The sequence below is a fragment of the Psittacula echo genome (genome assembly GCF_963264785.1).
Source record: "Psittacula echo genome assembly, chromosome: 4".
NCBI classification, from domain to species: domain Eukaryota; kingdom Metazoa; phylum Chordata; class Aves; order Psittaciformes; family Psittacidae; genus Psittacula; species Psittacula echo.
The window spans coordinates 47,902,166-47,922,909 of record NC_137738.1 but is presented as its reverse complement, the minus strand read 5'-3'; positions in this window follow the sequence as shown (position 1 = coordinate 47,922,909).

Below are 20,744 nucleotides of genomic sequence, written 5' to 3'. Positions count from 1 at the left end.
CTGCCCACTGAGATTATATATTACTTTAAGGTGTGTGCAAAAAGAAGAGAAATAAGACGACCAGTCTCAATCCAGGCAGCAGCATTACTGGTAGTCATGGGTTTTTTCAGCAGTCTCCTGGGCACTCCCAGCCCCAGCGCTACTAATTATTTTTTTAACAGTAAAAATTAATAAAATATTTAATAATTTATTTTAGCTAAGCAGAAAGTCTTTTGAATTATGTTGTTTCTTCTTAAAGTTACTCATCCATCTTTTTGTAGTTTTAAAGTCCTTAGTTAATTATCATTCAGTCTATTTCACTATTGTTTCCTTTAAAACCAAAGTTAAGCAAGACCTGCTCTGGGAAAAAAACCAACGTAATTCCAGATGTTATACCGCACTGTGAGGTGTGGGTTTTAAAATACAGATATCATCAATGTCACTAAGCACTCCTCCAGCTGATAAATTATCTCACTAGATCAAAAGAACTGTAGCCAATAAATGTCTGTTTTGTTTAAAATTATACCATCTAGAACAGAAGCTGATTTAGGAGTCAGAAAACAAAGAGCATTAATAAATTATCATTTTGTACACATGGTAAATAGCAAGTGTCTCAATTTTTCCACAGTATGAATGAGCTTGTTAAATATACTTACTATTTCTTTGAAAATGGATCAGTCTGCAGAACACGTTTCACATGTGAGTTTGTGTTTTGTTAGTCAACACCTTATGCAATTTCAAGAGTATCTGAGTTATATATCAACTGATGGCAAATGGTAACATAATGGCAAGTGGATCTGGAAAAGTTGCCAATTTGGATGGTTTAACATAGAATTATAGAATCCTTTGGGTTGGAAAAGACTTTCAAGATTATCAAGTCCAACCATAAATGTAGCACTGCCAAGTCCACTACATTTGTGTTCCTCACAAGTATTTAAACTTACTGTTCCAATAAAGAATAAAATATTTCAGTGACTTTAGCTATGTCTCTACTTCCCAAAACACCTTGGGCTCAATCCCCAATTCCTCTGTCGTTCTGCTGCATCCCTACTGGCTCTCAGACTGCTCCTGAGCTGCAGTTGACCCAGAAGTCAGCCCAGAAAGGGAAGTTCAGTCTCTGCAAGGAGAGGAGTTGCCTTGAACCACATGGCTGTGAGACCATGACTTCAAGTATGGTTGCCAAGAGCATGGTGCTATAGTCACTGTGAAGCACCCACTGAAAATCCCTGTTCAATTGGTTTTAGCTCTGAACACAAATTCAAAAGTAAGATACAATTACAGCAGTGTGGCATTCACTTTATTTGGTCTGTGAAGTATATTGTTGATACAGTGAAGTAAGTCATGGGAATCATCAGGGGCATGGAAAATTGCTTACATGAAGACTAAAAAGATTAGGAATGTGTCTTGCAGAGGCGATGTATAAAATGGGACATGACCAAAGTATATACTAGGGAATGGCTCAGAAATAGGCATTGGGGTTTTTTTCATACTAAAAGAGAAAATTCCTTGAGATTGAAAGAAGGCAAATTTTAAACTGATAAACTATTTTCATTCTCCACAGAATTAGACTGCAAGATTCTCCACCAGAAGAAATGTTTACAGCAAAAAATTTGGCAGGATTCAAACAGTTTAGATACTTGGGTAGATTACAAGAACACTTAAACATGATCACAGTAAATATTTCTAATCTATATAAAAGTTCTGCAAAGTAATGGAAATCTTCATTTTAGTGATTCAGTCTACTTTTAATTGTTACAGGTGACTAACAGGATAAATTAATGGGAACTGCAGACATAAGGAAGAGACAAAACCAAAGGTTCTCATTATGACTTGGCAGAATATGATTCACGTGTCTGCACTAAAGCAGATTATAATGACTCACATATATATAGTGGCAGCTTTCTGTTGTGTGTGATCGTACACCTCAATTTAGGAAATACTTAAAAAGTTTGTCATGGATCCTGGCTGCTACCATAAACTGTCTTTACTAGTACTTCTGGGGTGCAGTGTATTTATGAAAGATAGGGATGCAGCCAAGCTTCCAGTAACAGCAGTGGGATCTTTTTCTTTTGCCTCAGTGAAAAAAAAGAACTTAGATTCTGGAAAATATCTTTTAGGAAACATTATACAAGTATCCACACGTGCAAATCAAAGCAGGGCAAATATAGTTTGAAAAGTACTTCACTTTTCTGGATAAAGTAATCTGTGATATAAACCTGACTGAGACCTTCCACTACTGATCTCTTCATATAGACCTTAACTTAAAAACAAATACTGACGCATGTGGGAGGCATAATTATAGCTGGTTTGTTGGGAAGAGATCTTGTTAATCTCCAAGCATTATCTTAGAATAACTCTGATTTTGTCTTCTGTGTTCTGCACTTTTAAAATTTTATGATCTGCCTTTGTCAAACCCATCTATATGCTGGGCAGAACACACTGAATATGTAGTCAATAAAACTCCATATGCTGGTATCTTAGAGGGGTATTTTTTGCCCCCTGACCTAGAGGATGGAAAACATAACAAAGGCTTCCAGTAGAAGAGTAAGTGCAGGCTTCCAGAAGACATCCAGAAGAACTACCATTTGATATTCATATATTAATTGAGCCTGTAGCAAAATCAGTGAATATGTATCCATTTTATTTGAAATGCAGACCCACACATGGGGCCTGGGTAAGTCATGGGTTATCTTGAAAGTAAAATCTCAGCTGGCGGTGTTAGAATCATAGAATGACAGAATGGTTGAATGGCTTGGAGGGGATCTTAAAGATTACCTGTTTCCACCCCCCCTGCCATGGGCAGGGACACCTTCCACTAGACCAGGTTGCTCAAAGCCCCATCCAACCTGGCCTTGGACACTTCTAGGGATGAGGCATCCACATTAGGATGTTACGCTCATTTGTAGTACAGGTGGTGTGCACAGTCTGCTGCTCTCTGTACCATGGAGTGTGGAGCATTGTCATAGTCCACGTTGCAAGGCTGTGTAGCTGCCTGGGGTCTGTAGGCAGCCTGAGATTTGGTTACCTTTGTGGTGCAGAAGCGGGAAACTACAGGCATCCTAATGGCAGGTATAGCATGGCCACTGAGTCAGGGAAACCCCCTATACTTTTCTTGGAAATCTGCTACCTGCAGGGTTTTCCTGAATCACATTCCTTTGCACATGAGACTCAGAACTGAATCTGTGAAACCAGGATATGTCAGGCTGAAAGAGATATATGGTATTATTAAGTGTGACAAGGGAACATCATAAAAAGAATAAGAAATGTGGCTTAATTCAGTCTGATACTATGCTTTGGTCTTAGACTAAAGCCTTTGTTTTCTTCCCCAGAAAATTTTCACTTTAAAGGGGTAATTCTTCATGAAATTATCAAGTCCCTGTTTATCTGTCAATCAATTCTCAGGTACTGCAGGCTGAAGAATCCTATAGCAAGAGATAACACACTTCAGATCTTCTTTTATTTCACTTTTCTTGCTTTGTCATCCGGTTATGTTTTGTGTATCCTACAGTAAAATGTTGTTCTGCAGCATAAAGCACTGACACTAGCAGGGCATGGAAACTTAGCCTAATCTTGTACAATAATATGCCTTTAGTTCAGTTTCACTTACTTTATCTGGTAACCAGGAACTACATAGCAAGATGCTCATTTACTATCTAGTTTGCTTCACATGTTTTAAGTATAAAATTCTATCACTTGCTATTAGAAAAAATGTCCTATCTTCCATGAGCTAATCTTGTATGGCAGATGCACTGTCTTAAATGTATAGATCTACTCAAAAACCAATCTGATAAAATTTTATGCCTGCAAAATGATGATTCACTTATATCAATGTACTTGTCACTCAGACCTTTAAAAATTACATGTAATACCACAGAGTTGGGTGGGTGCTGAAAATATGCAAAGCCTTGATAATAGGAAAACTTTAGCCACAAAGTGTAAAGGAGAAACACCAATTAAAAAAACCTAGTACCAATCCGAAGTTCCTAGTCTGTACACTGTGTATGACAAAAAGGAACATAAACTTTTGGTCTTAGGATGCTGCAGCATCTACCTCATGGGTGATGGCAGGATTTCAGTTTAACTGGAGATACCTTACTCATGTATGCAATTTTCATATCTGCACTGCTTATAAAAACAAACATGTCTTAGGCTTTATGAAACAGTATCTTAACACTGGTATCAAAAGCTTAACTGATGTAGCTGTTCTATGTAAACCTTGTGCTACCTCTAAGGTATCCCCTTCTGAAAAGATTATTGTCTCACTTTCTAGACTATCTCTGAGGACAGGTTACCTTCATAAAATTTTGCTTAATATACTTAAAATTATAATTGGTTTATGTGATTTTATTGCTGATTGGAGAACTTTCATCTGTCTAAAATTTAACTGTTATATCTTCTGCATATATGCAGAGTTTCATATTAGCCATAGTATGGGCCCGATGTTGGTGTCACAAAGATAAAGAGACAGCTCTGGTTACTGCCATGAAGGGTAGCTGAGGGACAACAGATACAGTGCAGAATAATCTGGCTTTCATCTCTTTGATGTTTATTTGGCAGAAACTTTTTCTGGAGTTTGAAGTATTTAATAGAAATAGTCACAGTCTATCCACATTACTGAAGCTGATGGTAGGATATTCAGGAGTTAACAAAATTACTTATATTCAGCATTTAATATCTAATACTCAGCAATATTTAAAGTGGATGAATTAAGTCAGTATAATTTATTTGACAAGGCACATAAAAGTGACTTCAATGAAATTTAATCAGGAATTAATTTAATCCCATAGCAATACATTTTAGTATCTACATGCCATTCAGAAACTTTATTTTGGTGGAACATTAGATAGATGTATCAGTGCTATACTGGATTTCATAAATTTTAAGATCATAATTTACAGCTATGATGCAATGCCAGCACTCTGTATTGGTCACTTAAATTTGTTAAAAGAAAGTTTGGAATGATTTGAAATGTTACAAGCAGGATCAGTAAGAGCATTATTTGAAATAGAATAAAAAATATCCCTATTTCATTTTAATTCAGCTGTGCTTGTATGGAAATCCACATTTCATTCTCTGTAAATGCTACAGCAGAATTCTACTGATACTCTCCAACTGAAAGCTTCTGGTCCTCATTTTATAGACGTTCATTTGGTTCTGGTCCAAACCTCATGAAAGTAAATAGACAATTCCGTTTGCTTTAATGAATCGATTTGACACTAACCAGACCAACAAAACGTACGAAGGAGAGGATTTTGATAGAACAAAATAGCAAAATTGTACAATAGGTTCCAGAGCGTAAATTGTTTTAGAGAGACATCCTATTACTGCTAGAGGAACCATGAGCTGAGCAGCAAAAGATAATATAGGTATGGAAAATTTCTTATCTGTGTTCTCAGGCAGTGAGAAAATGTCAATGGATGTTATCTGTGAAAACACAAGATTGAGTAAAACAAAAAGAAAAAAAAGTAAAACATAGCAAAGTGGAGGAGAATAACCAAGGCTGCCCCTTTGAGCCTGAGGAGTTGGGAGAGAAGCACTGGAATCATCTGGTCCGAGCCATTATTTGGCCAAAAGGGAAGGCATCAGGTGACTCCTGCTAAGCACCCAGAAACACAGCTGGATATGTTGACTCCTGGTTGTAGGGGCTCTTGGAGTTAGCTTTAGTCAGGAGAAATAACCCTGTGTTGTGTTGCTTGGTACAGTTTGCGTTTCAGATAATAAGCTGTGCCTGAGGGAAAGGCCTTCAAGAGGCTTGGGTGTGGTACCGGATTTTTTTTTCCCTGGCGGGTGAGGGAGCCTGCCAGTTTACAAAAATAGAGGGGCTTAGCAAATACTGTGTGCTTGTATAGGACTTCCTTCACCTTGGAATAAAGACATGACACTTTCCAGTGTTTTAAAGCAGACTTGACACATTATCTTTGAGTGCTTATCAAGACAAATGATCACCTTTCAAAAAGAGGAAAAAGAAATCGTTTGTGATCCATTGGTTTGAAATTTTTAAGAAGGCTTCTTGTATGTTGAAAGGCAAATATTCCTCAACTAGAAAAAAAAAAATAAAATCTCAATTCAGGTTATAAGCTCTTTGGAAAAAGGATCATCTTTATTCTTTTTCTGCATTTTTACCCTACTGAGCACAGAATGGTTCTTCTCCGGGACTGAACAAAGAGTAATAGCAGTAAAACATTAGTACCTGAAAGAGGGATATAAACACATTCATGTTTATGACCAACCAAAAGATTGTCAAAGTATTGAAAGTCCAGTTGTAATATTACATCAGTTTTGCATTTGTGTGAGTTATATGACTTCTGTAGGCTTCTGAAATAAATTAGCGTTGTTCAAATAAGAATAATTTTTTGAATCTGCAGACATCTTTAATGTGGATTTAAAACTTCTACTTCATAACCTGGATGCATCTACCATATCTTTTTAAAGAAAATTCTGGTTGGATATAGACCCAGAGGAACTGACCTCTGTCGTTTACATCATGCACCCATTCTAAGAAGAATCCCAAGCTAAACAACAGAAAACTGTATTTCCAATGTATGTTAAAGAAGCCTCTATTAGTCACACTGCTTCCAAGGCACAAAATGAGCTCTTGAAATCTTTTAGGGATGTCTTTCTACTGAAAATATCGAGGGAAAAATCAAACAAATAAGAATGGAGGGGAAAAAAGTAGCCATGAGGAAGATGTATACATGAAGAAGGAAAAATAATAATTAAAGGAAGTCAAAATGGTTCATATATTTCATTTAGTAAGAGCAAAGTCTGTAAAACTACATTCAGTTTTACCCAAACAGGTTAATAATCTTTATGCTATCCTGTCTCTCTGATTGGAAGCTAAAGTTTTCTCTTACAATGCTTTATATCCGTATCAAAAAGTAAAACACAGACTTTCAGTATAGTTTAAATGTGATCTCTGTGCATCAACAACGTTGAGGAGAAACTTATACTGTTTTAGCTGCTGAATGGATGAATGTTCCTTTGATGTAACAAGTTTTATTCCATAAGAATGATCAAACAAACAATCTGTTCAAGTAATAAGCAATGTGATTATTTGTAATTTGACGGTAATACAAGCCCAACACACTGAAGCGTGTGAACAGTAAATACTTTGTGACGGTAAAAAAGTGAAAAAAGCACTGTTTGCACTGCCACATGGTGTACAGCATTTGCTGAGAATGATAATGCAACATCTCCTCCACATCCCCACAGGATGTGTATTCTTGTTATTTCAGGGCCTCTTCCAAATTTGTTTGACATTATTGTAAGATTCACATAAAATTCAATGGATTTCAGTCCTTAGCTTGTCATGTAAAGTACTGGCTCAATACAGTTTTTATTCGGAGAGGTGAAATAAAACCTTCCTATTCCCACACCCTGAATAAGCACTTTCACCCTGTTTAAGATCATTCCAAAAATAACAGGAAGCAGGCAGGTAATAGGTACTATCTGGCCTAACATTATAATTGCAGCCCCAGGGAAGGAGGGAATAATGGATTCTTCTATACCTGTTTTCCCCATGACTGAATGAATCTTCAAGGAAAAGGGACATTTGTAATAATAAAGATTCCAAATCTTTAAATAATTGCCTTTTAAAAGTCAGCTGATTAAATCATTACTTAAAAATCAATCACTTCTATCAGTTTGATGCAGTACATATGTAGCTGTTTACTATTTACCATTTCCCTTCTTAACTTGAGGGATAAATGTCCGATGAAAAACAAAGTATAGAGAGATTTGTATAACCACAGTTCAGTGGATGACTGGAGAAAAGCGTGTGCTTCAAAGTGTAGATCTCAGTCGTCAAAGTGATAAGCTTATAATTACCCTTTATTAGGCTTTCTGCTGGTAGAAGTTAGGGGTCCTCCTCCAAGGCTGGGAAGGCATGAGCAGCAAGGGAAGGAAGCCGGACTGCCATGACCCTTCTGGGGAACTTGTACATCCGTCCATCCATCCATGCATCTGTTATCTTTGAGTATAGTCAGCTACAGGTACATTCCCAAATGTTGCAAAACTCACCTATTAACAGAGTTTATGCCTTCATCTGGTTATTTCCTGCTGTTCATCAATGACCTCGGCTTCAGCCTTAGCAACTGTGGTGAGTCCAAGCTCCATGTTACCTGTTTGTAGTTCAGCAGCCTCTCGTGAACTAAACTTAGCCCAGAAAACCAGGAAGTAAAGCCAGCACCCAGCCTTTCAAGTGGCAAGGTGGTTGGAGGTAGAATGACAATGTTGTTGTGACTCACTGACAGAAGAGTTGGATTGGACTGAGGGAAGAAGCAAAGGTCAGATGCTGGCCTTCAGGTGTCTGTGAGTGGGGGGGACAAATGTGAACAGTGAGTGGAACAGACACGGATGATCCTCAGGCAGCTAGGTAAGACCATCATCTTAATGGTGCAATCATGACTTATGACAGTCTATTCTGGTAAAGGATTATAGCTAAGCCACCATCAATCAAAAAAAAAGTATAAATCAGCTATATGCAAGAACCATTTTTTTTCATTGTTTGATTCATGGACGTGAGAATTCACATAGCAATATTTCTGAAATAGTGTCCCCATTCATTAGTGTAAATTTGTTCTACTGAGCATCCAGTGGTTGATTGTGCAATTTTAGTGTGACAATTCCTGGGGGATTTGTACATCATCAACAATAAGGGCTCTGTGCTCATCAGATACATGGCCTCTAGATGATCAGAGAATATGTTTCAGCCCTCACCTCAGACTATCTCGCTAAACTTGTCTGGGCTGAGGAAACTTGTTTTTGCTCTTCCCTATGGGGCCTCCCACTAAGAAACAAAAATGAGATTATTTCAGTATTTCCATCTCTGCTCTCACAACCCACCTAATTCTGAAAAATCAAAATGTCTGTCCTCAAAAAATCACAAAATGAAAAACAGTGATCTCCACAAAAGCAGGAAAACAGCTACAAAAATATTAATGAAACTTCTGGTCTGTGTGCAAAAGACAAAAAGTAATCCGGTATCAAGAATATGTGTGATTTGTTTAACTAAAAATACTACACTTCATTATGCTTTATTCAACAGCCAGTGAAGACTGTGAGGCTTTTCCTGGTAATGCCAATGGGAGCTGGAAGACAATACTTTGGGTTCATTTGTGATCCACACACAGGTTCTTGCTGATTTTCTACTTAGCTGCCACACTGGGTATTAATGGAAGTACCTTTAACCTTGAGGCAGCTATCATCTTCATGCAAATTAAACTTTCCTGTACATGGTTCCTCTGCAAGTTTACTGTTCCTTTCTGACAAACTTCTTTTCTGTCTTGTGCAGGAATACTGATCATTTTACAGATTATAAATCAAGAAGAGGTTAATGTTACCACATAATCTGGCCTCCTACATAAGCTATCTGAATAGGTTCCCATTTGAATTGTTGCATGGTTTTTAGATGTATTGTTTTATCCTGATCTCATGAGTGAATGCTTCAAAGCCAGAAATCAAAAAAAGTTGAGGTCTGCATCCAAAAATTGCTGACCATTCTGTTCTGCCTCCCTTTCTGCAACAGGTCTTTTGAACTACATTTATACTCTGAAGTAAAACAGACTGGAGACCTGGCTTTGGCCCAGAAAACATGACATGGCTTGAAACTAGGTCAAAAAGTCCCCACCTCCCATCCCAAATAGATTAATTTTATCCAGATCTCTTAATGGGAAAGCTTTATGTAACATGCTGACCATGGCATATTTTCTAGGGTAGTAGTACTAATTGGCAAGAACCAAAGTAATGCTTGGAAGTGTGCTAAAACCATAAAAGTATCAGCATCTGCAGAAGGGTGCATGCATGTGAGCTCTGACCCTGTTTTATTTGCAAGCGTAATAAAAGCTCAGTGACCTTTATCTATGCTTGCAGTCATTCTGTTAGGTTTCTCCATCTGCAGTTTACTTCTATGTCATTTATGCAGCACTGCCTGTGTACGTACTCTGCTCCTTCCATTTGTCTACTCTGTGTCTAATAAACTTATCTAGTACACCCTAGTGTAGTCTGGGGGCCTCAGGATCTCTGAGATGCGTGGTCTTGCAGTTTCAACCTGCGTCCCAGTTCTCACATGGTTTGTTTTCCATTTGTTTCCCCAAATACGTGATGTGGTAGCTATCGTACAGCTAGCTGAGCTGACAGTATGTGCTGAGGAAATGGACAGGTGGTGCCCACCCTGATTGATGGTAGGTTGGTTTTACTCCAAACGAAAACAGTATGTGAGGGAAGAGTCACAGCTTTGGTGCCTACAATTGTGAGATTGCGGAAAATGTAATAACATGACAAAGTAGCATTTTGAGAATTGACAATCCGGAGCATTTACAGGAAGGTGAATGATTCTCAAGGAGACAAACTGGTCACAATTCTATACAGTTGTCTTCTGAAGCTGCTTTTAAATAAATCTTATTTGTGAACTATGAGGGGAGGAAATCCAGATTTATTATGAAGATAGCCTTTTAGTATGAACTTGAGTATAGTGTTAAGTTTTATGACACTGAATTTTCTCCACAGGTTCAGGTGGGCAGAGGGCACCATCCATGCTGGGGGCATATTAGAAAGTATTTGAAGTATTTATTTTGTCATCGGAGCTTCTTTTAATTTTTCTCAATATTTCTCATGGTTTAGGGTCTTTTGGCAGTACCTTTCTTTCAAAAAGCATCATATCCTATGTGAGAAGTTCTAACCATTCAAGCTGAGGTATTTGAACATTGAGAGACACCTACTGATACCATCCCAGTTTTACTAATACCATCCTAGTTTTATTTTTTTGCACGGAAGGAGGGAGTTCCTGCCGGTTGCTGCCCAACTGTAATTCTGTCATGATAGTGGTGAGTTTTATTCTTAGGTAGGCAAGAGATGTCACTTTCTTCTTCACTCAATCACTCTGAAGGCGGGAATGAAGTCTTAGGAAAAGCTATTCACAATAGTTGAATGAGGGGCAGCTCCAAGCAAGACGACCTTCTGTGGATACAGCTGCTGCAGAGATCCCACAGTAGGATGGGAATGTGTTGCAGAATTTGGGGCTGTAGTTTTTGGCATGTAAGGATAGGTCTAGGACCTCAAATTACCTTAATGCAGGTAATTGACTTCAGTGTTTAAAATATATTCCTTTTTGCTAGCTAGTAACTAACTTCTTTAAAGCCAGATAATTTTCTTTTCAAGGTGCTACACTGGACCTCTGACACTCACACAAAGTCAGACATGATTCACATTATGTTTGAGACTACTTCAAACATAGATGCAGGTGGCATCACGATAGTCACCCTCCGCAAGATGTGCCTTTCTCAAAACCACAGTCTGCCTTTGTGGTTGTTGTTTTAGAAGAAGCCCTTCAGCTGGTATTATCACATGATGACACAAAGTGTGGGAAATGAGACAGTCAACAGGTGCTAAAAGACCTTCAGTACTAGAAGCAAGAAAAAATAAAAAAAGAAACATTAAAGTTAGGCCAAGGAAATGCAAAAGCACCCAAAGTTTTCAAAATTATTTCAAAGGAAAAAAGAACCCAAGCCAACAGGTCATTCTGGCTAGACCAGAGGAAACTCTATGCAAGAACAATGTATTTATATCCCATATCTTCATGTAGTTGTAAGATTTCCCTACTCTATTACATCAGACTTTCTCTTGAACTAAGTAGAAAAAACCTTTATTTACTGCTCTTTACTTGGAACGTTCTGTTTGCCTTGCAAGCCATGCAGCACTTTGTTGTTTCAGTTGTTGCTTTTTCAGTGAAAACTTAGCTTCAGGACATGGGTTCCAGGGCAGCCATAGGGCAAACTCAGTCCTAGAGTTGTTGAAAAGTTAGGGTAGATAAGTGTCGTGGTTTAAGTCATATGTCAAATGTCATAAATTTTCTCTTTATTTTTTACCTTGATTTCCTAAGAAAAGGAGGATTTAATTGTACTATCTGTCCAGAGGTCTATCTCTTCTCTTCTGTGTCTCCTTCCCCATGCCTTCTGATTTCACTGGCCAGTTTGTATAAATTTCAAATGGTGCCAAGTATCTCAATGATAATCATGATTCTAAGTGTTTCTTGGTATTCAACTCCTTGGTGGAATACCATCCCACATTAATAACTGTAGTATAGAAAAAGGAAGGAGTTAGAAAAAATACATGCTTTATTGGCCAGTGAACCTGCACATAGAGGCTGGCCACCAAGCACATCAAGATCTCCAGGTCAGCCATGTTATCAACACCTCCTTCACACTGAAAATGTTGAAGGAATTATTGTTGAGCAGGGGCTGTTCTGGTGGAAATGGTTAAGGTACAAAGGATTAAAATCTGTAGGAAATCTGCTTATGGAAGCACCTGTTCATTACACATACAAAACCTCTCTGCAATCAGAAATATTCAGCATGCAGTAGGCTATTCAATAAACATATGCATGAAGAAGTACCCCAAATGCATTTTAAAATGCAATTAATTATGTGTACAAAAATAGCTAAGGAATATTTTGTTATGTTTATGCATCAATTCTAAACATTCAAATACTTACTTGCATATACAAATACAATGTACAATTACAGGACTTGTAATATAAGCACCCAGAAAATTCAATTATCATTTCAGTTTGATTAGCATTATCAATTTTCTCCAGACTACTGACAAAAATCTCAAGTCCAATTAAAAAAGAATAACTGTCTTAGAAATATTTTAATATATTGTATGTATGTATATATATTTACTAAAATAAGACTTTCAAAGTTAGTTCAAGACCAAAATTGAACATAATTAATTGTAAGAATATATATTTCAAAGCAAAGACTGATAATGAAAGGTATCTTCTGAAACAAAGGATGAAACAAACTTTCAGTCCAAGACATTGTTTTTTCATTGCTATCACCAGTGGGGCACATGGTCCATTGTGGCTTCTCTGCCAGCTCTTTTTTGTATGAGTCAGCAGGATCAAAAGTCTGTCAAACAAGAGAAAAGAGATAACACATCCGTAGACCACACAGTTTCATACATGCCTCTACAGCTTGATTCTTATATGTCAGAAGAGGAGAATCAAAATGACTGCTTCCTCATGTCCAGCCACATGCCACTCTGTGCAAGCCTTGGTGAGTCACACAAAAGGGTGAATGTGTCTGTAAATGAGATTAGCATTAACAAGGGCAGTGGGGAGTCATCTTGGTCACTACTGCAGATTAGCCCCTGCTTCTGGATGCTCTACCCAGCAGAGACATTGTAGTGCCCCAGGAGCTGTTCCCCAAGATGTACTTATTCCACCTACAGCAAACCTTGGATTTCACTTCAAGAATGTCAGGAGGGTGAAGTGTGGGGGCAACTACTGGCAAAACCGCATTACAGCTTTAATCTTACTGATTTTACGTTGGACCTGCATAAAGGATCAGGCCCTCTGCGTCAAAGACCATGTTGTACTGGTGGTGAATATTTCTCCTCAGATCAACAAATCAGCAATGAATTACTCTAAAATTATAGAATCATAGAACCAACTCAGTTGGAAAAGACCTTTAAGATCATCAAGTCCAACCATTACTCCAGGACTGCCAAATCTATCACTAAACCATATCACTGAAGGCCTCATCTACACAGTTTTTGAACATTTCCAGGGACAGTGATTCCACCACTTGTCATTACCTTAAAACTAACCAATAATTAATTGCTTTAAAAATACCTACAGCAACTTTAAAAAAAATGCTCTTTTAATATATTTTAATTTCTGGAAAAATGTTCAAAGAAACTCTCTGTCCCTTTTATTATATATGTTCACATCTTCCAGATGTGACTGCAGGTATAAGGAATAGCATTGGCAGATCACATTTATAGGGTGCAATTCTTCACTAATAGTTAAAATAATGAAAAATTCCAAAGATAAGCATGTCATGTACAATACACAAAATGAGAAGATTAGAAACCAAACCAAATGGAAAATCATCTTTAAAATCAGCAGTGAGACTCTTCCCCAGATACTGAGTACAGTCAAAATAAAAATATCTACCAAATAATTAACAGGTGTTACTGAAAATGGGGTGGAGTGGTTTTAGGCTTATATCCTGAAGGAAGTAGCATGGTACCATGCTAAATCATGCATTACAGGAAAATGAAATCCTACCCACCTAGCTGCTGTTGAACCTCTAAGAACTGCCACTGCAGTGTGGTTAATAAGGAGAAGCTAAGAAGGAAGTCTGGAGCACAACAGCATCCTTCTACTTAAGAGTTTTAGCATTGCTCCAGCAGACAGCTAAAACCATTCTAGCAATGTTACAGGTGGTAATATCAACAAATAATATTGCTGCTACCCTCCACATGAGAATCCAGATATAAAGCTCAGTGAAATCAAATGTGAGTGGGCTTCAGTGGGTACTGGATTACACCCAGATTGCATGAGGCAGAGAAGCTGCACTCAGAGCCTGGGAAGGGAAGAAGCCTACACAACCCATCCTATAGCAATCAGCCAGGGAGTGCTTCTTGTGTACCTACATATAGATTTCTCTTTCAGAACACTGTAATCCAAAGGTGAGTTCAGCTATCTTCGTTTTACCTAATCAAAGCGTGTGATGGCTGAACTGAAAGGGGTATCGAACGTAGTGTTGCATGGTTAGCTAGTCCAATGGACTGAACCATATGTACTTATAGCATGGACTGCTGTAAAAGACTAAATACAAAGTAATATCCTGAGTAGTTGAAAATAAAAAGAATCACCATAAGTTATTTTTTGAGAAAAATACCTGCTTGGCATATGAAAACTCTGACCACAGTATGAGTCACTGCAAGTGACTTCGGATGATTCACTGCCATTTGTTAAAACTCTGATAACAATTTCTAGTTGTTTCCAAACACTTTTTTTTTTTTACTTTTTTTTTTGCAAACAAATAACTTGGGCAGCTTTTCATATCAAAAACCTACAATCTAGTTTCTTTCTAAGCTTCTAAACAGCTGTATTAGTGGGCTGTAGTAGGTTAAGATTGCTTACATTTCTTGGTCCTCACATCTTGGAAGGCCATTTCTAATGCAGAGCATCAAGATCTTGACTACTCCATCTCAGACTGTAAATTACTTGTAATTCTGGTGGTGGTCATCTCCCAGGAACTAGACAAAGAGAACAGAGCTCATGCTAGTAGACCACTGGAACACCACATCTCTTGATTACTAACATGGCCTCTGAGTAGTGACTCTTGCCTCTTGCCATTATGCAGGAATGATTAGTCACTTGCTTGTACCAGTATCATTGATCAGATAAAAATAGTTCAGGGGACATTCTGTCAAGTATGAGAACATTCCTCCCAGTCAAGCATGAATCTCTTTCCAAATGACAATGTAAACTGAAAAAAAAAATGTTTTTTTCCATATCAGAAAGAGACAGTTGTGGGTTATTTGGGTCTAACTAAATCAAAATAATTTGACACATTCAGCAGGGTCCATGTGGACAGAGTTTAGCAGTGTAAGACCTGGCTCTATAATTGCTAGTCCTCTTGACAGTTCCCACAGTCTTTTGTCCTAAGCCTTTTCTTTCCTCACTTGATCTGAATTTAGGCATAGTAAAAAAATGTCCCAGCAGTCTCAAGGTATCCAGACAAATTTTGCAGGAAACACCTTTGAAAACTGATGTTATACAGTTTTAAAGATCTTTGAATAGTTTTGGAAAGTCATTCAAGTTTAATCTGCTTTGCAGATAAATTATTTGAATAAAATAAATTATACACTTCCTAGTTTAGACCACAGGAAGAATTTCTTCAGTCTGTTCATTCTGCATCTTATTACACATAGGTAATATGAAAATTTTGGATGGGAAACACCAATAGTCAGATAATTCTTAAGTAATTCTGCTCTGAATTTTTATTCTACTCCAAGGCATACATCAGTGATTGCAACCACGTGGAAAAAAGAAAAAAAAAGCTGGTCTTGGGTTATTTGTTGCTTGTGTCATTGTAGATGTTGAGAACATGCCTAGTCCATTTTCAGTGCAATATCGAAAAGACTAACTACCAACTAAACTACTCTGAGCCTGGTTTGAGCTAATCCATTTGACTTCATAAAGGAAAGCCAAGAAGGCAAACAGCATCCTGGCCTGTATCATAAATAGTGTGGCCAGCAGGACTAGAGAAGTGATCATCTGCCTGTACTCAGCACTGGTGAGGCTGCACCTTGAATACCATGTTCAGTTTTAGGCCCCTCACAAGAGAGATACTGAGTTGCTGGAGTGGGCCCAAAGGAGGATTGTTTAGCCTGGAGAAGCGAAGGCTCAGGGGGGACATTATTGCTTTCTACAACTACCTGAAAGGAGGATAGAACAAGGAGGTGGTTGGTCTGTTCTCCCAAGTAATGAGTGATAGGACAAGAGGAAAGGCCTCAAACTGCACCAGGGGAGGTTTAGACTGGATATTAGGAAAAAATTCTTTACCAAAAGAGTGATCAGGCATTGGAACAGGTTGCACAGAGAAGTGGTGGGATCACTGTCCCCGGATGTGTACATCCTTTGTACACAAAGGACGTGTAGATGAGGCCCTTAGTGATATGCTTTAGTGGTGGACTTGGCAGTCTGGGATAACGGTTGGGCTTGATGATCCTAAAGGTCATTTCCAACCTAGTTAATGCTATGATTCTATGATATTTCATTACCAAGTCTCAGCTGAGAATCACAGCTAAGAGTAAATTTTTCTGAAGTTATTTGCTAGAAAAATGTGTCATAAGTACAAACAAGCCATACAAATGGAGGAGTAGACTGTAAAAATATTCATATTAGGTCAGGCTTAAGACTGATCTAGCTCAGTATTTGATATCTGCATTGGCCACTAGCAAAAATGCTAAGGCACAGATATAAAGAACAAGGCCAGGTGCCATTGTGACTCTGGTGTATGTCAGAAGTTTAGGGGGTCTGTCAATCTGAAACATCCTGATGGACCCTTCCTATGTTGATTTGAATTATCTCTTTTAATTAATCTTCATTTTTATCTTCTTATTATCCTATGGCACTGGTTTTGCCACAATACACTTGGGCATCACATGGAAAAAACATTCTCCTTCTCTTACACCCTCCATCTAGTCATGTTATGGAGTGACTCAAGTCCTTATATTGTAAGAAGGAGAAGACAAGAAAAGCTTTTACTAAATGTAGAACTAGTTTATTATGTTCTATTTAATGCATTAGGAATTGTTTACTTATAAATCAATGTAACTCTGCAAGTCCTTACTGAATTTTCCATTTGTTTTTAATGCATGTAAACCTGTCAGTTTATGCCATTTCGGTTATAGTACGCAGATCAACGCTCTTCTGATTCCTATGGGGACATCTGTTCATTAGCACACAGGGTGGCCAATATCGCTTTAGGTAAAGATCAGCTAGTTCCTCTGTTCTACACACTTGGGAAGAATAGCACTGCTTATAAAATGTAACAAATGTTTCCTGGACTCTAGCCAATGTATTTTTGATCCTTTTTTGATCTTCATTTTCACTAATCCTTTTCTTTTTGTATTCTTGCCTTTTGTTGACATGCCAAAATTCTGTCAGTCTTGTTTCCCCTTTTAAAAATGTATTTTTGTTAAGTTGAATTAAGCATTCTACCCTGTTGCCAAGAGCAAATTAAGTTCCCCCCACACTGAAATCAAATTTCATAAAGTGTCCGGGCAATTAGCTCTAATATGTGGTTGCTGTAACTCTTAATTTTCCCCTTTCAAGGGTTTTATTTTTTTTCTGTCTTTGTTTCTGAACAGAAGATGTGAGATTTCTTCTCTTCCCTCTGGTTGTGGCCTTTTAGTTCCCCAGCATCCAGAAACCATCCACTGATACTTAGCCAAACCTCACTTTTAATCCATAACCCAAAGGTATTTGAAGTAACAAATTGTTCATTCTTCAGAAAGCTGATCTGGTGGACCAGCCTGCTGGAACTGGAATAAAACTTGAAGAACAGACTTCTGAAGAGCTCTCCTAATCACCACATTTAAGCATATCATACGCACTCTAAGAGATTTCCCATGACGACTGAAAACTGGCACAGCTCACTCACATAACTCAGTAACAGAAGTCTTTTAGAGCAGAAGTTATCTTCTGTGTATTTTCTGCCAGGGGTTTGATTCCAACCAGTTCAATAGGACAAAATATAAGAACATAATTAATCCAAGTAGATGAGAAAGGAAAGGCCCAATTTCAGAAAATCATGACAAAACCCTGCCTGATGTTGCATGGTGGAATAGCCCAGCCTTAGCCTTCTAGCGATGCTTTAACATTCTCACATCTACATCAGTCTACTCTACGCTTTCCTCTCCAGGCTGCCTTCAACAAAGAAATCTTCCTTATCTTCTTCCCCAAACCCTTTGTATTGATGCACAGGCAGGATGCATAAGTCAAGGAATCAGACTTCTCTTTGCTAGCATACCAAGCACTCTGTGGTGAGGAAGGATGTAATCAGAGCCAAGGAAGCAGTTGTCTCAGTTCCAATAAAAAGTCATCTTATATAAAACCAAACCAAACCAAAACAAAACAAACAAAAAAACTCCACCAAAACTGGATAGTTTCCCAATGTCAACTAGATTAGGATCAGCTAATTTGTTCATAAGGAATTTGACAGTTTGAACATTACTCAGTCAGCCACCATCCCTCTCTTTCCTTTACATCCCCATTTATTTTGGCAGCTTTAAATGGTGCACATGATAAAGCTGTGTTACAGTAACAGCCGTTGTTCTATTTCAAACATAACACTTGAAGTTAGAGAAAAGCTCCAGAGGATATCTATATATATCTACAAATTGACCAGTCACACTACACATGCTCTAATGAAGCAACAATTGATTTTAACATGAAATCTGCAATTTCATGGAATAGTCTTTTGTTTAAAAAAATTACTTTTATCCACAGATGCATGCAGAAGTGTTTTCCTGTCTCAGATACTTTCCCTTGCTGACTATCAATCCCTACTCCTTTAAACCCAAGATGTGGGTAAGTTTTGCTATTCCTGTCCTGCCCTTTTTTATTCCTACTCATTCCTGCAATACTCCTTAGTCTTCCTCTTCCCCAGTTATATTTTCTAGCTTAGTTCTAGCTAGAATCAGGTATCTAGTCCTCACTGACATTCACTAGAGACTAGGCACTAACTGCCCCTCAGAGTTTTGAAAATTTCCTCATGAATAGTAAAATGCTAATAACACTATTTTGAGTTAATGTGGCTACATCAGCATCCAGAAATTCATAACTAGACTTTAACCTGGCTTATGTGATACCTGTCTATTACAGCCAATTGTCCTGCTCCTTCAGGCCATGTAAAATAATCTGCATGTGGCCAAGGGCAAGAGGCTCAGTACCTATGTCCAGAGAACAGGCAGAGGGATCCTGAGGGAGTATGTGGAGACAGGTGGGAGGTGAAGCATTTTTACTTTCAGCTGTCCCACTACTGCCCCATGGAATGGGCAGGAAAGCACTTGGAGCTAGGTCATGAGACAGCCCACATCTGAACCTCCTCTCCTTTTTACTCTAGGCATCCTGGAGTACTTAGCAATTCAAACCCCAGCACAGACTCCTAGCATGTGAACTCACCATAGCAGCCACATGTGACTGCTCCCAATTTCATGCAGTACAGTAATGACATTAGCCACCTTTCTCTATTGTAATCAATACCAGAACTACACTACATAATACTCATAGTACCTCTAAGAAAAGGCTGGGATGTTTGCAGACAAGTCTGATAGCTTGTGAATTCCTACAAAGCCTGAAGTTTCAAAGTAACATCCTGCTCCCTAATTTCATCCTCTTCCTCTATTTCATGACCACCCCTTAGTCCTCTCCCTTCATCTTTCCATTTTCCACCTGGCAGACCTGATTCATACACTGTTCTATCTCACATGCTTCAGCTTCTTAATCCTCCTTGATCCTCACCCCTGATAAGACTGACTTCTTTATTATTATTATTATCAAAAGGATGAGTTAAAATTAATGTAAGACGTGTAATACAGCTGCGTTGTTGAAGTGAGAAGTCAAGCCAGTCAAAACAGCAAATGAAATATGCTCACAGGCATATCACGGCAGCTTTAAAAAGAAAACACAGCCTCTTTAGAAAAGCGTAGACTTCTAAACAGAAGACAGAAAGATGCCTGATCATAAAAGGGACAATAAGTATTCACGGAAGCAATTTGTGAAGTACACATGATACTTTTCAAACATTTCAGGTCAGTTACGTGATCAGCACAACCCACATCATGATACAGCTACAGTATTCCTATGTCAAACCTACAATATGGGTAGGTTTGAAATAGGAATAGAAAAAACTTTCTATTTTATATGTAATTATATGCAGAAAAAAAAAATATATAGAAAAAGTAGCTTTTCTACGGAAAAAATAATATGTTTTAATATTGTAATCTTAACACTATTTTCCTAATAACATCAGTCACTATTTTTTCTATGATTTCCTTATATTAAAACACAAAGCCTAAAAATAGGAGTATTTTATCCAATATCTCTGAGTCAGTTCATAATGACATATAACATACAGCTACTGGTTTTCAGCTTTGAGTGAGATGAAGAGGTCACTTTATTTTTGAACAATGATTGCAGTTGGTTTCCATTCACTTTAATCCTCACTGCTTTTGAAACTTTATTTTGTAAGTAAGTTAAGTAATGCTTAAATTTGTATTTCCTGCCCTTTAGGTTAGGATTTCCACAGCAAGCACTCTTGAAAGGCATATTATTTTATAAACATTATTTTCAAGCATGACCGAGTGGTGAAAAATCAGAAAACCTCAGGTGGAAAATAGATTTAAATTATCATGAGGTATAAAAGGCAAGAAAAAAGTAGCTCTGAATGTATTAGGAAGAA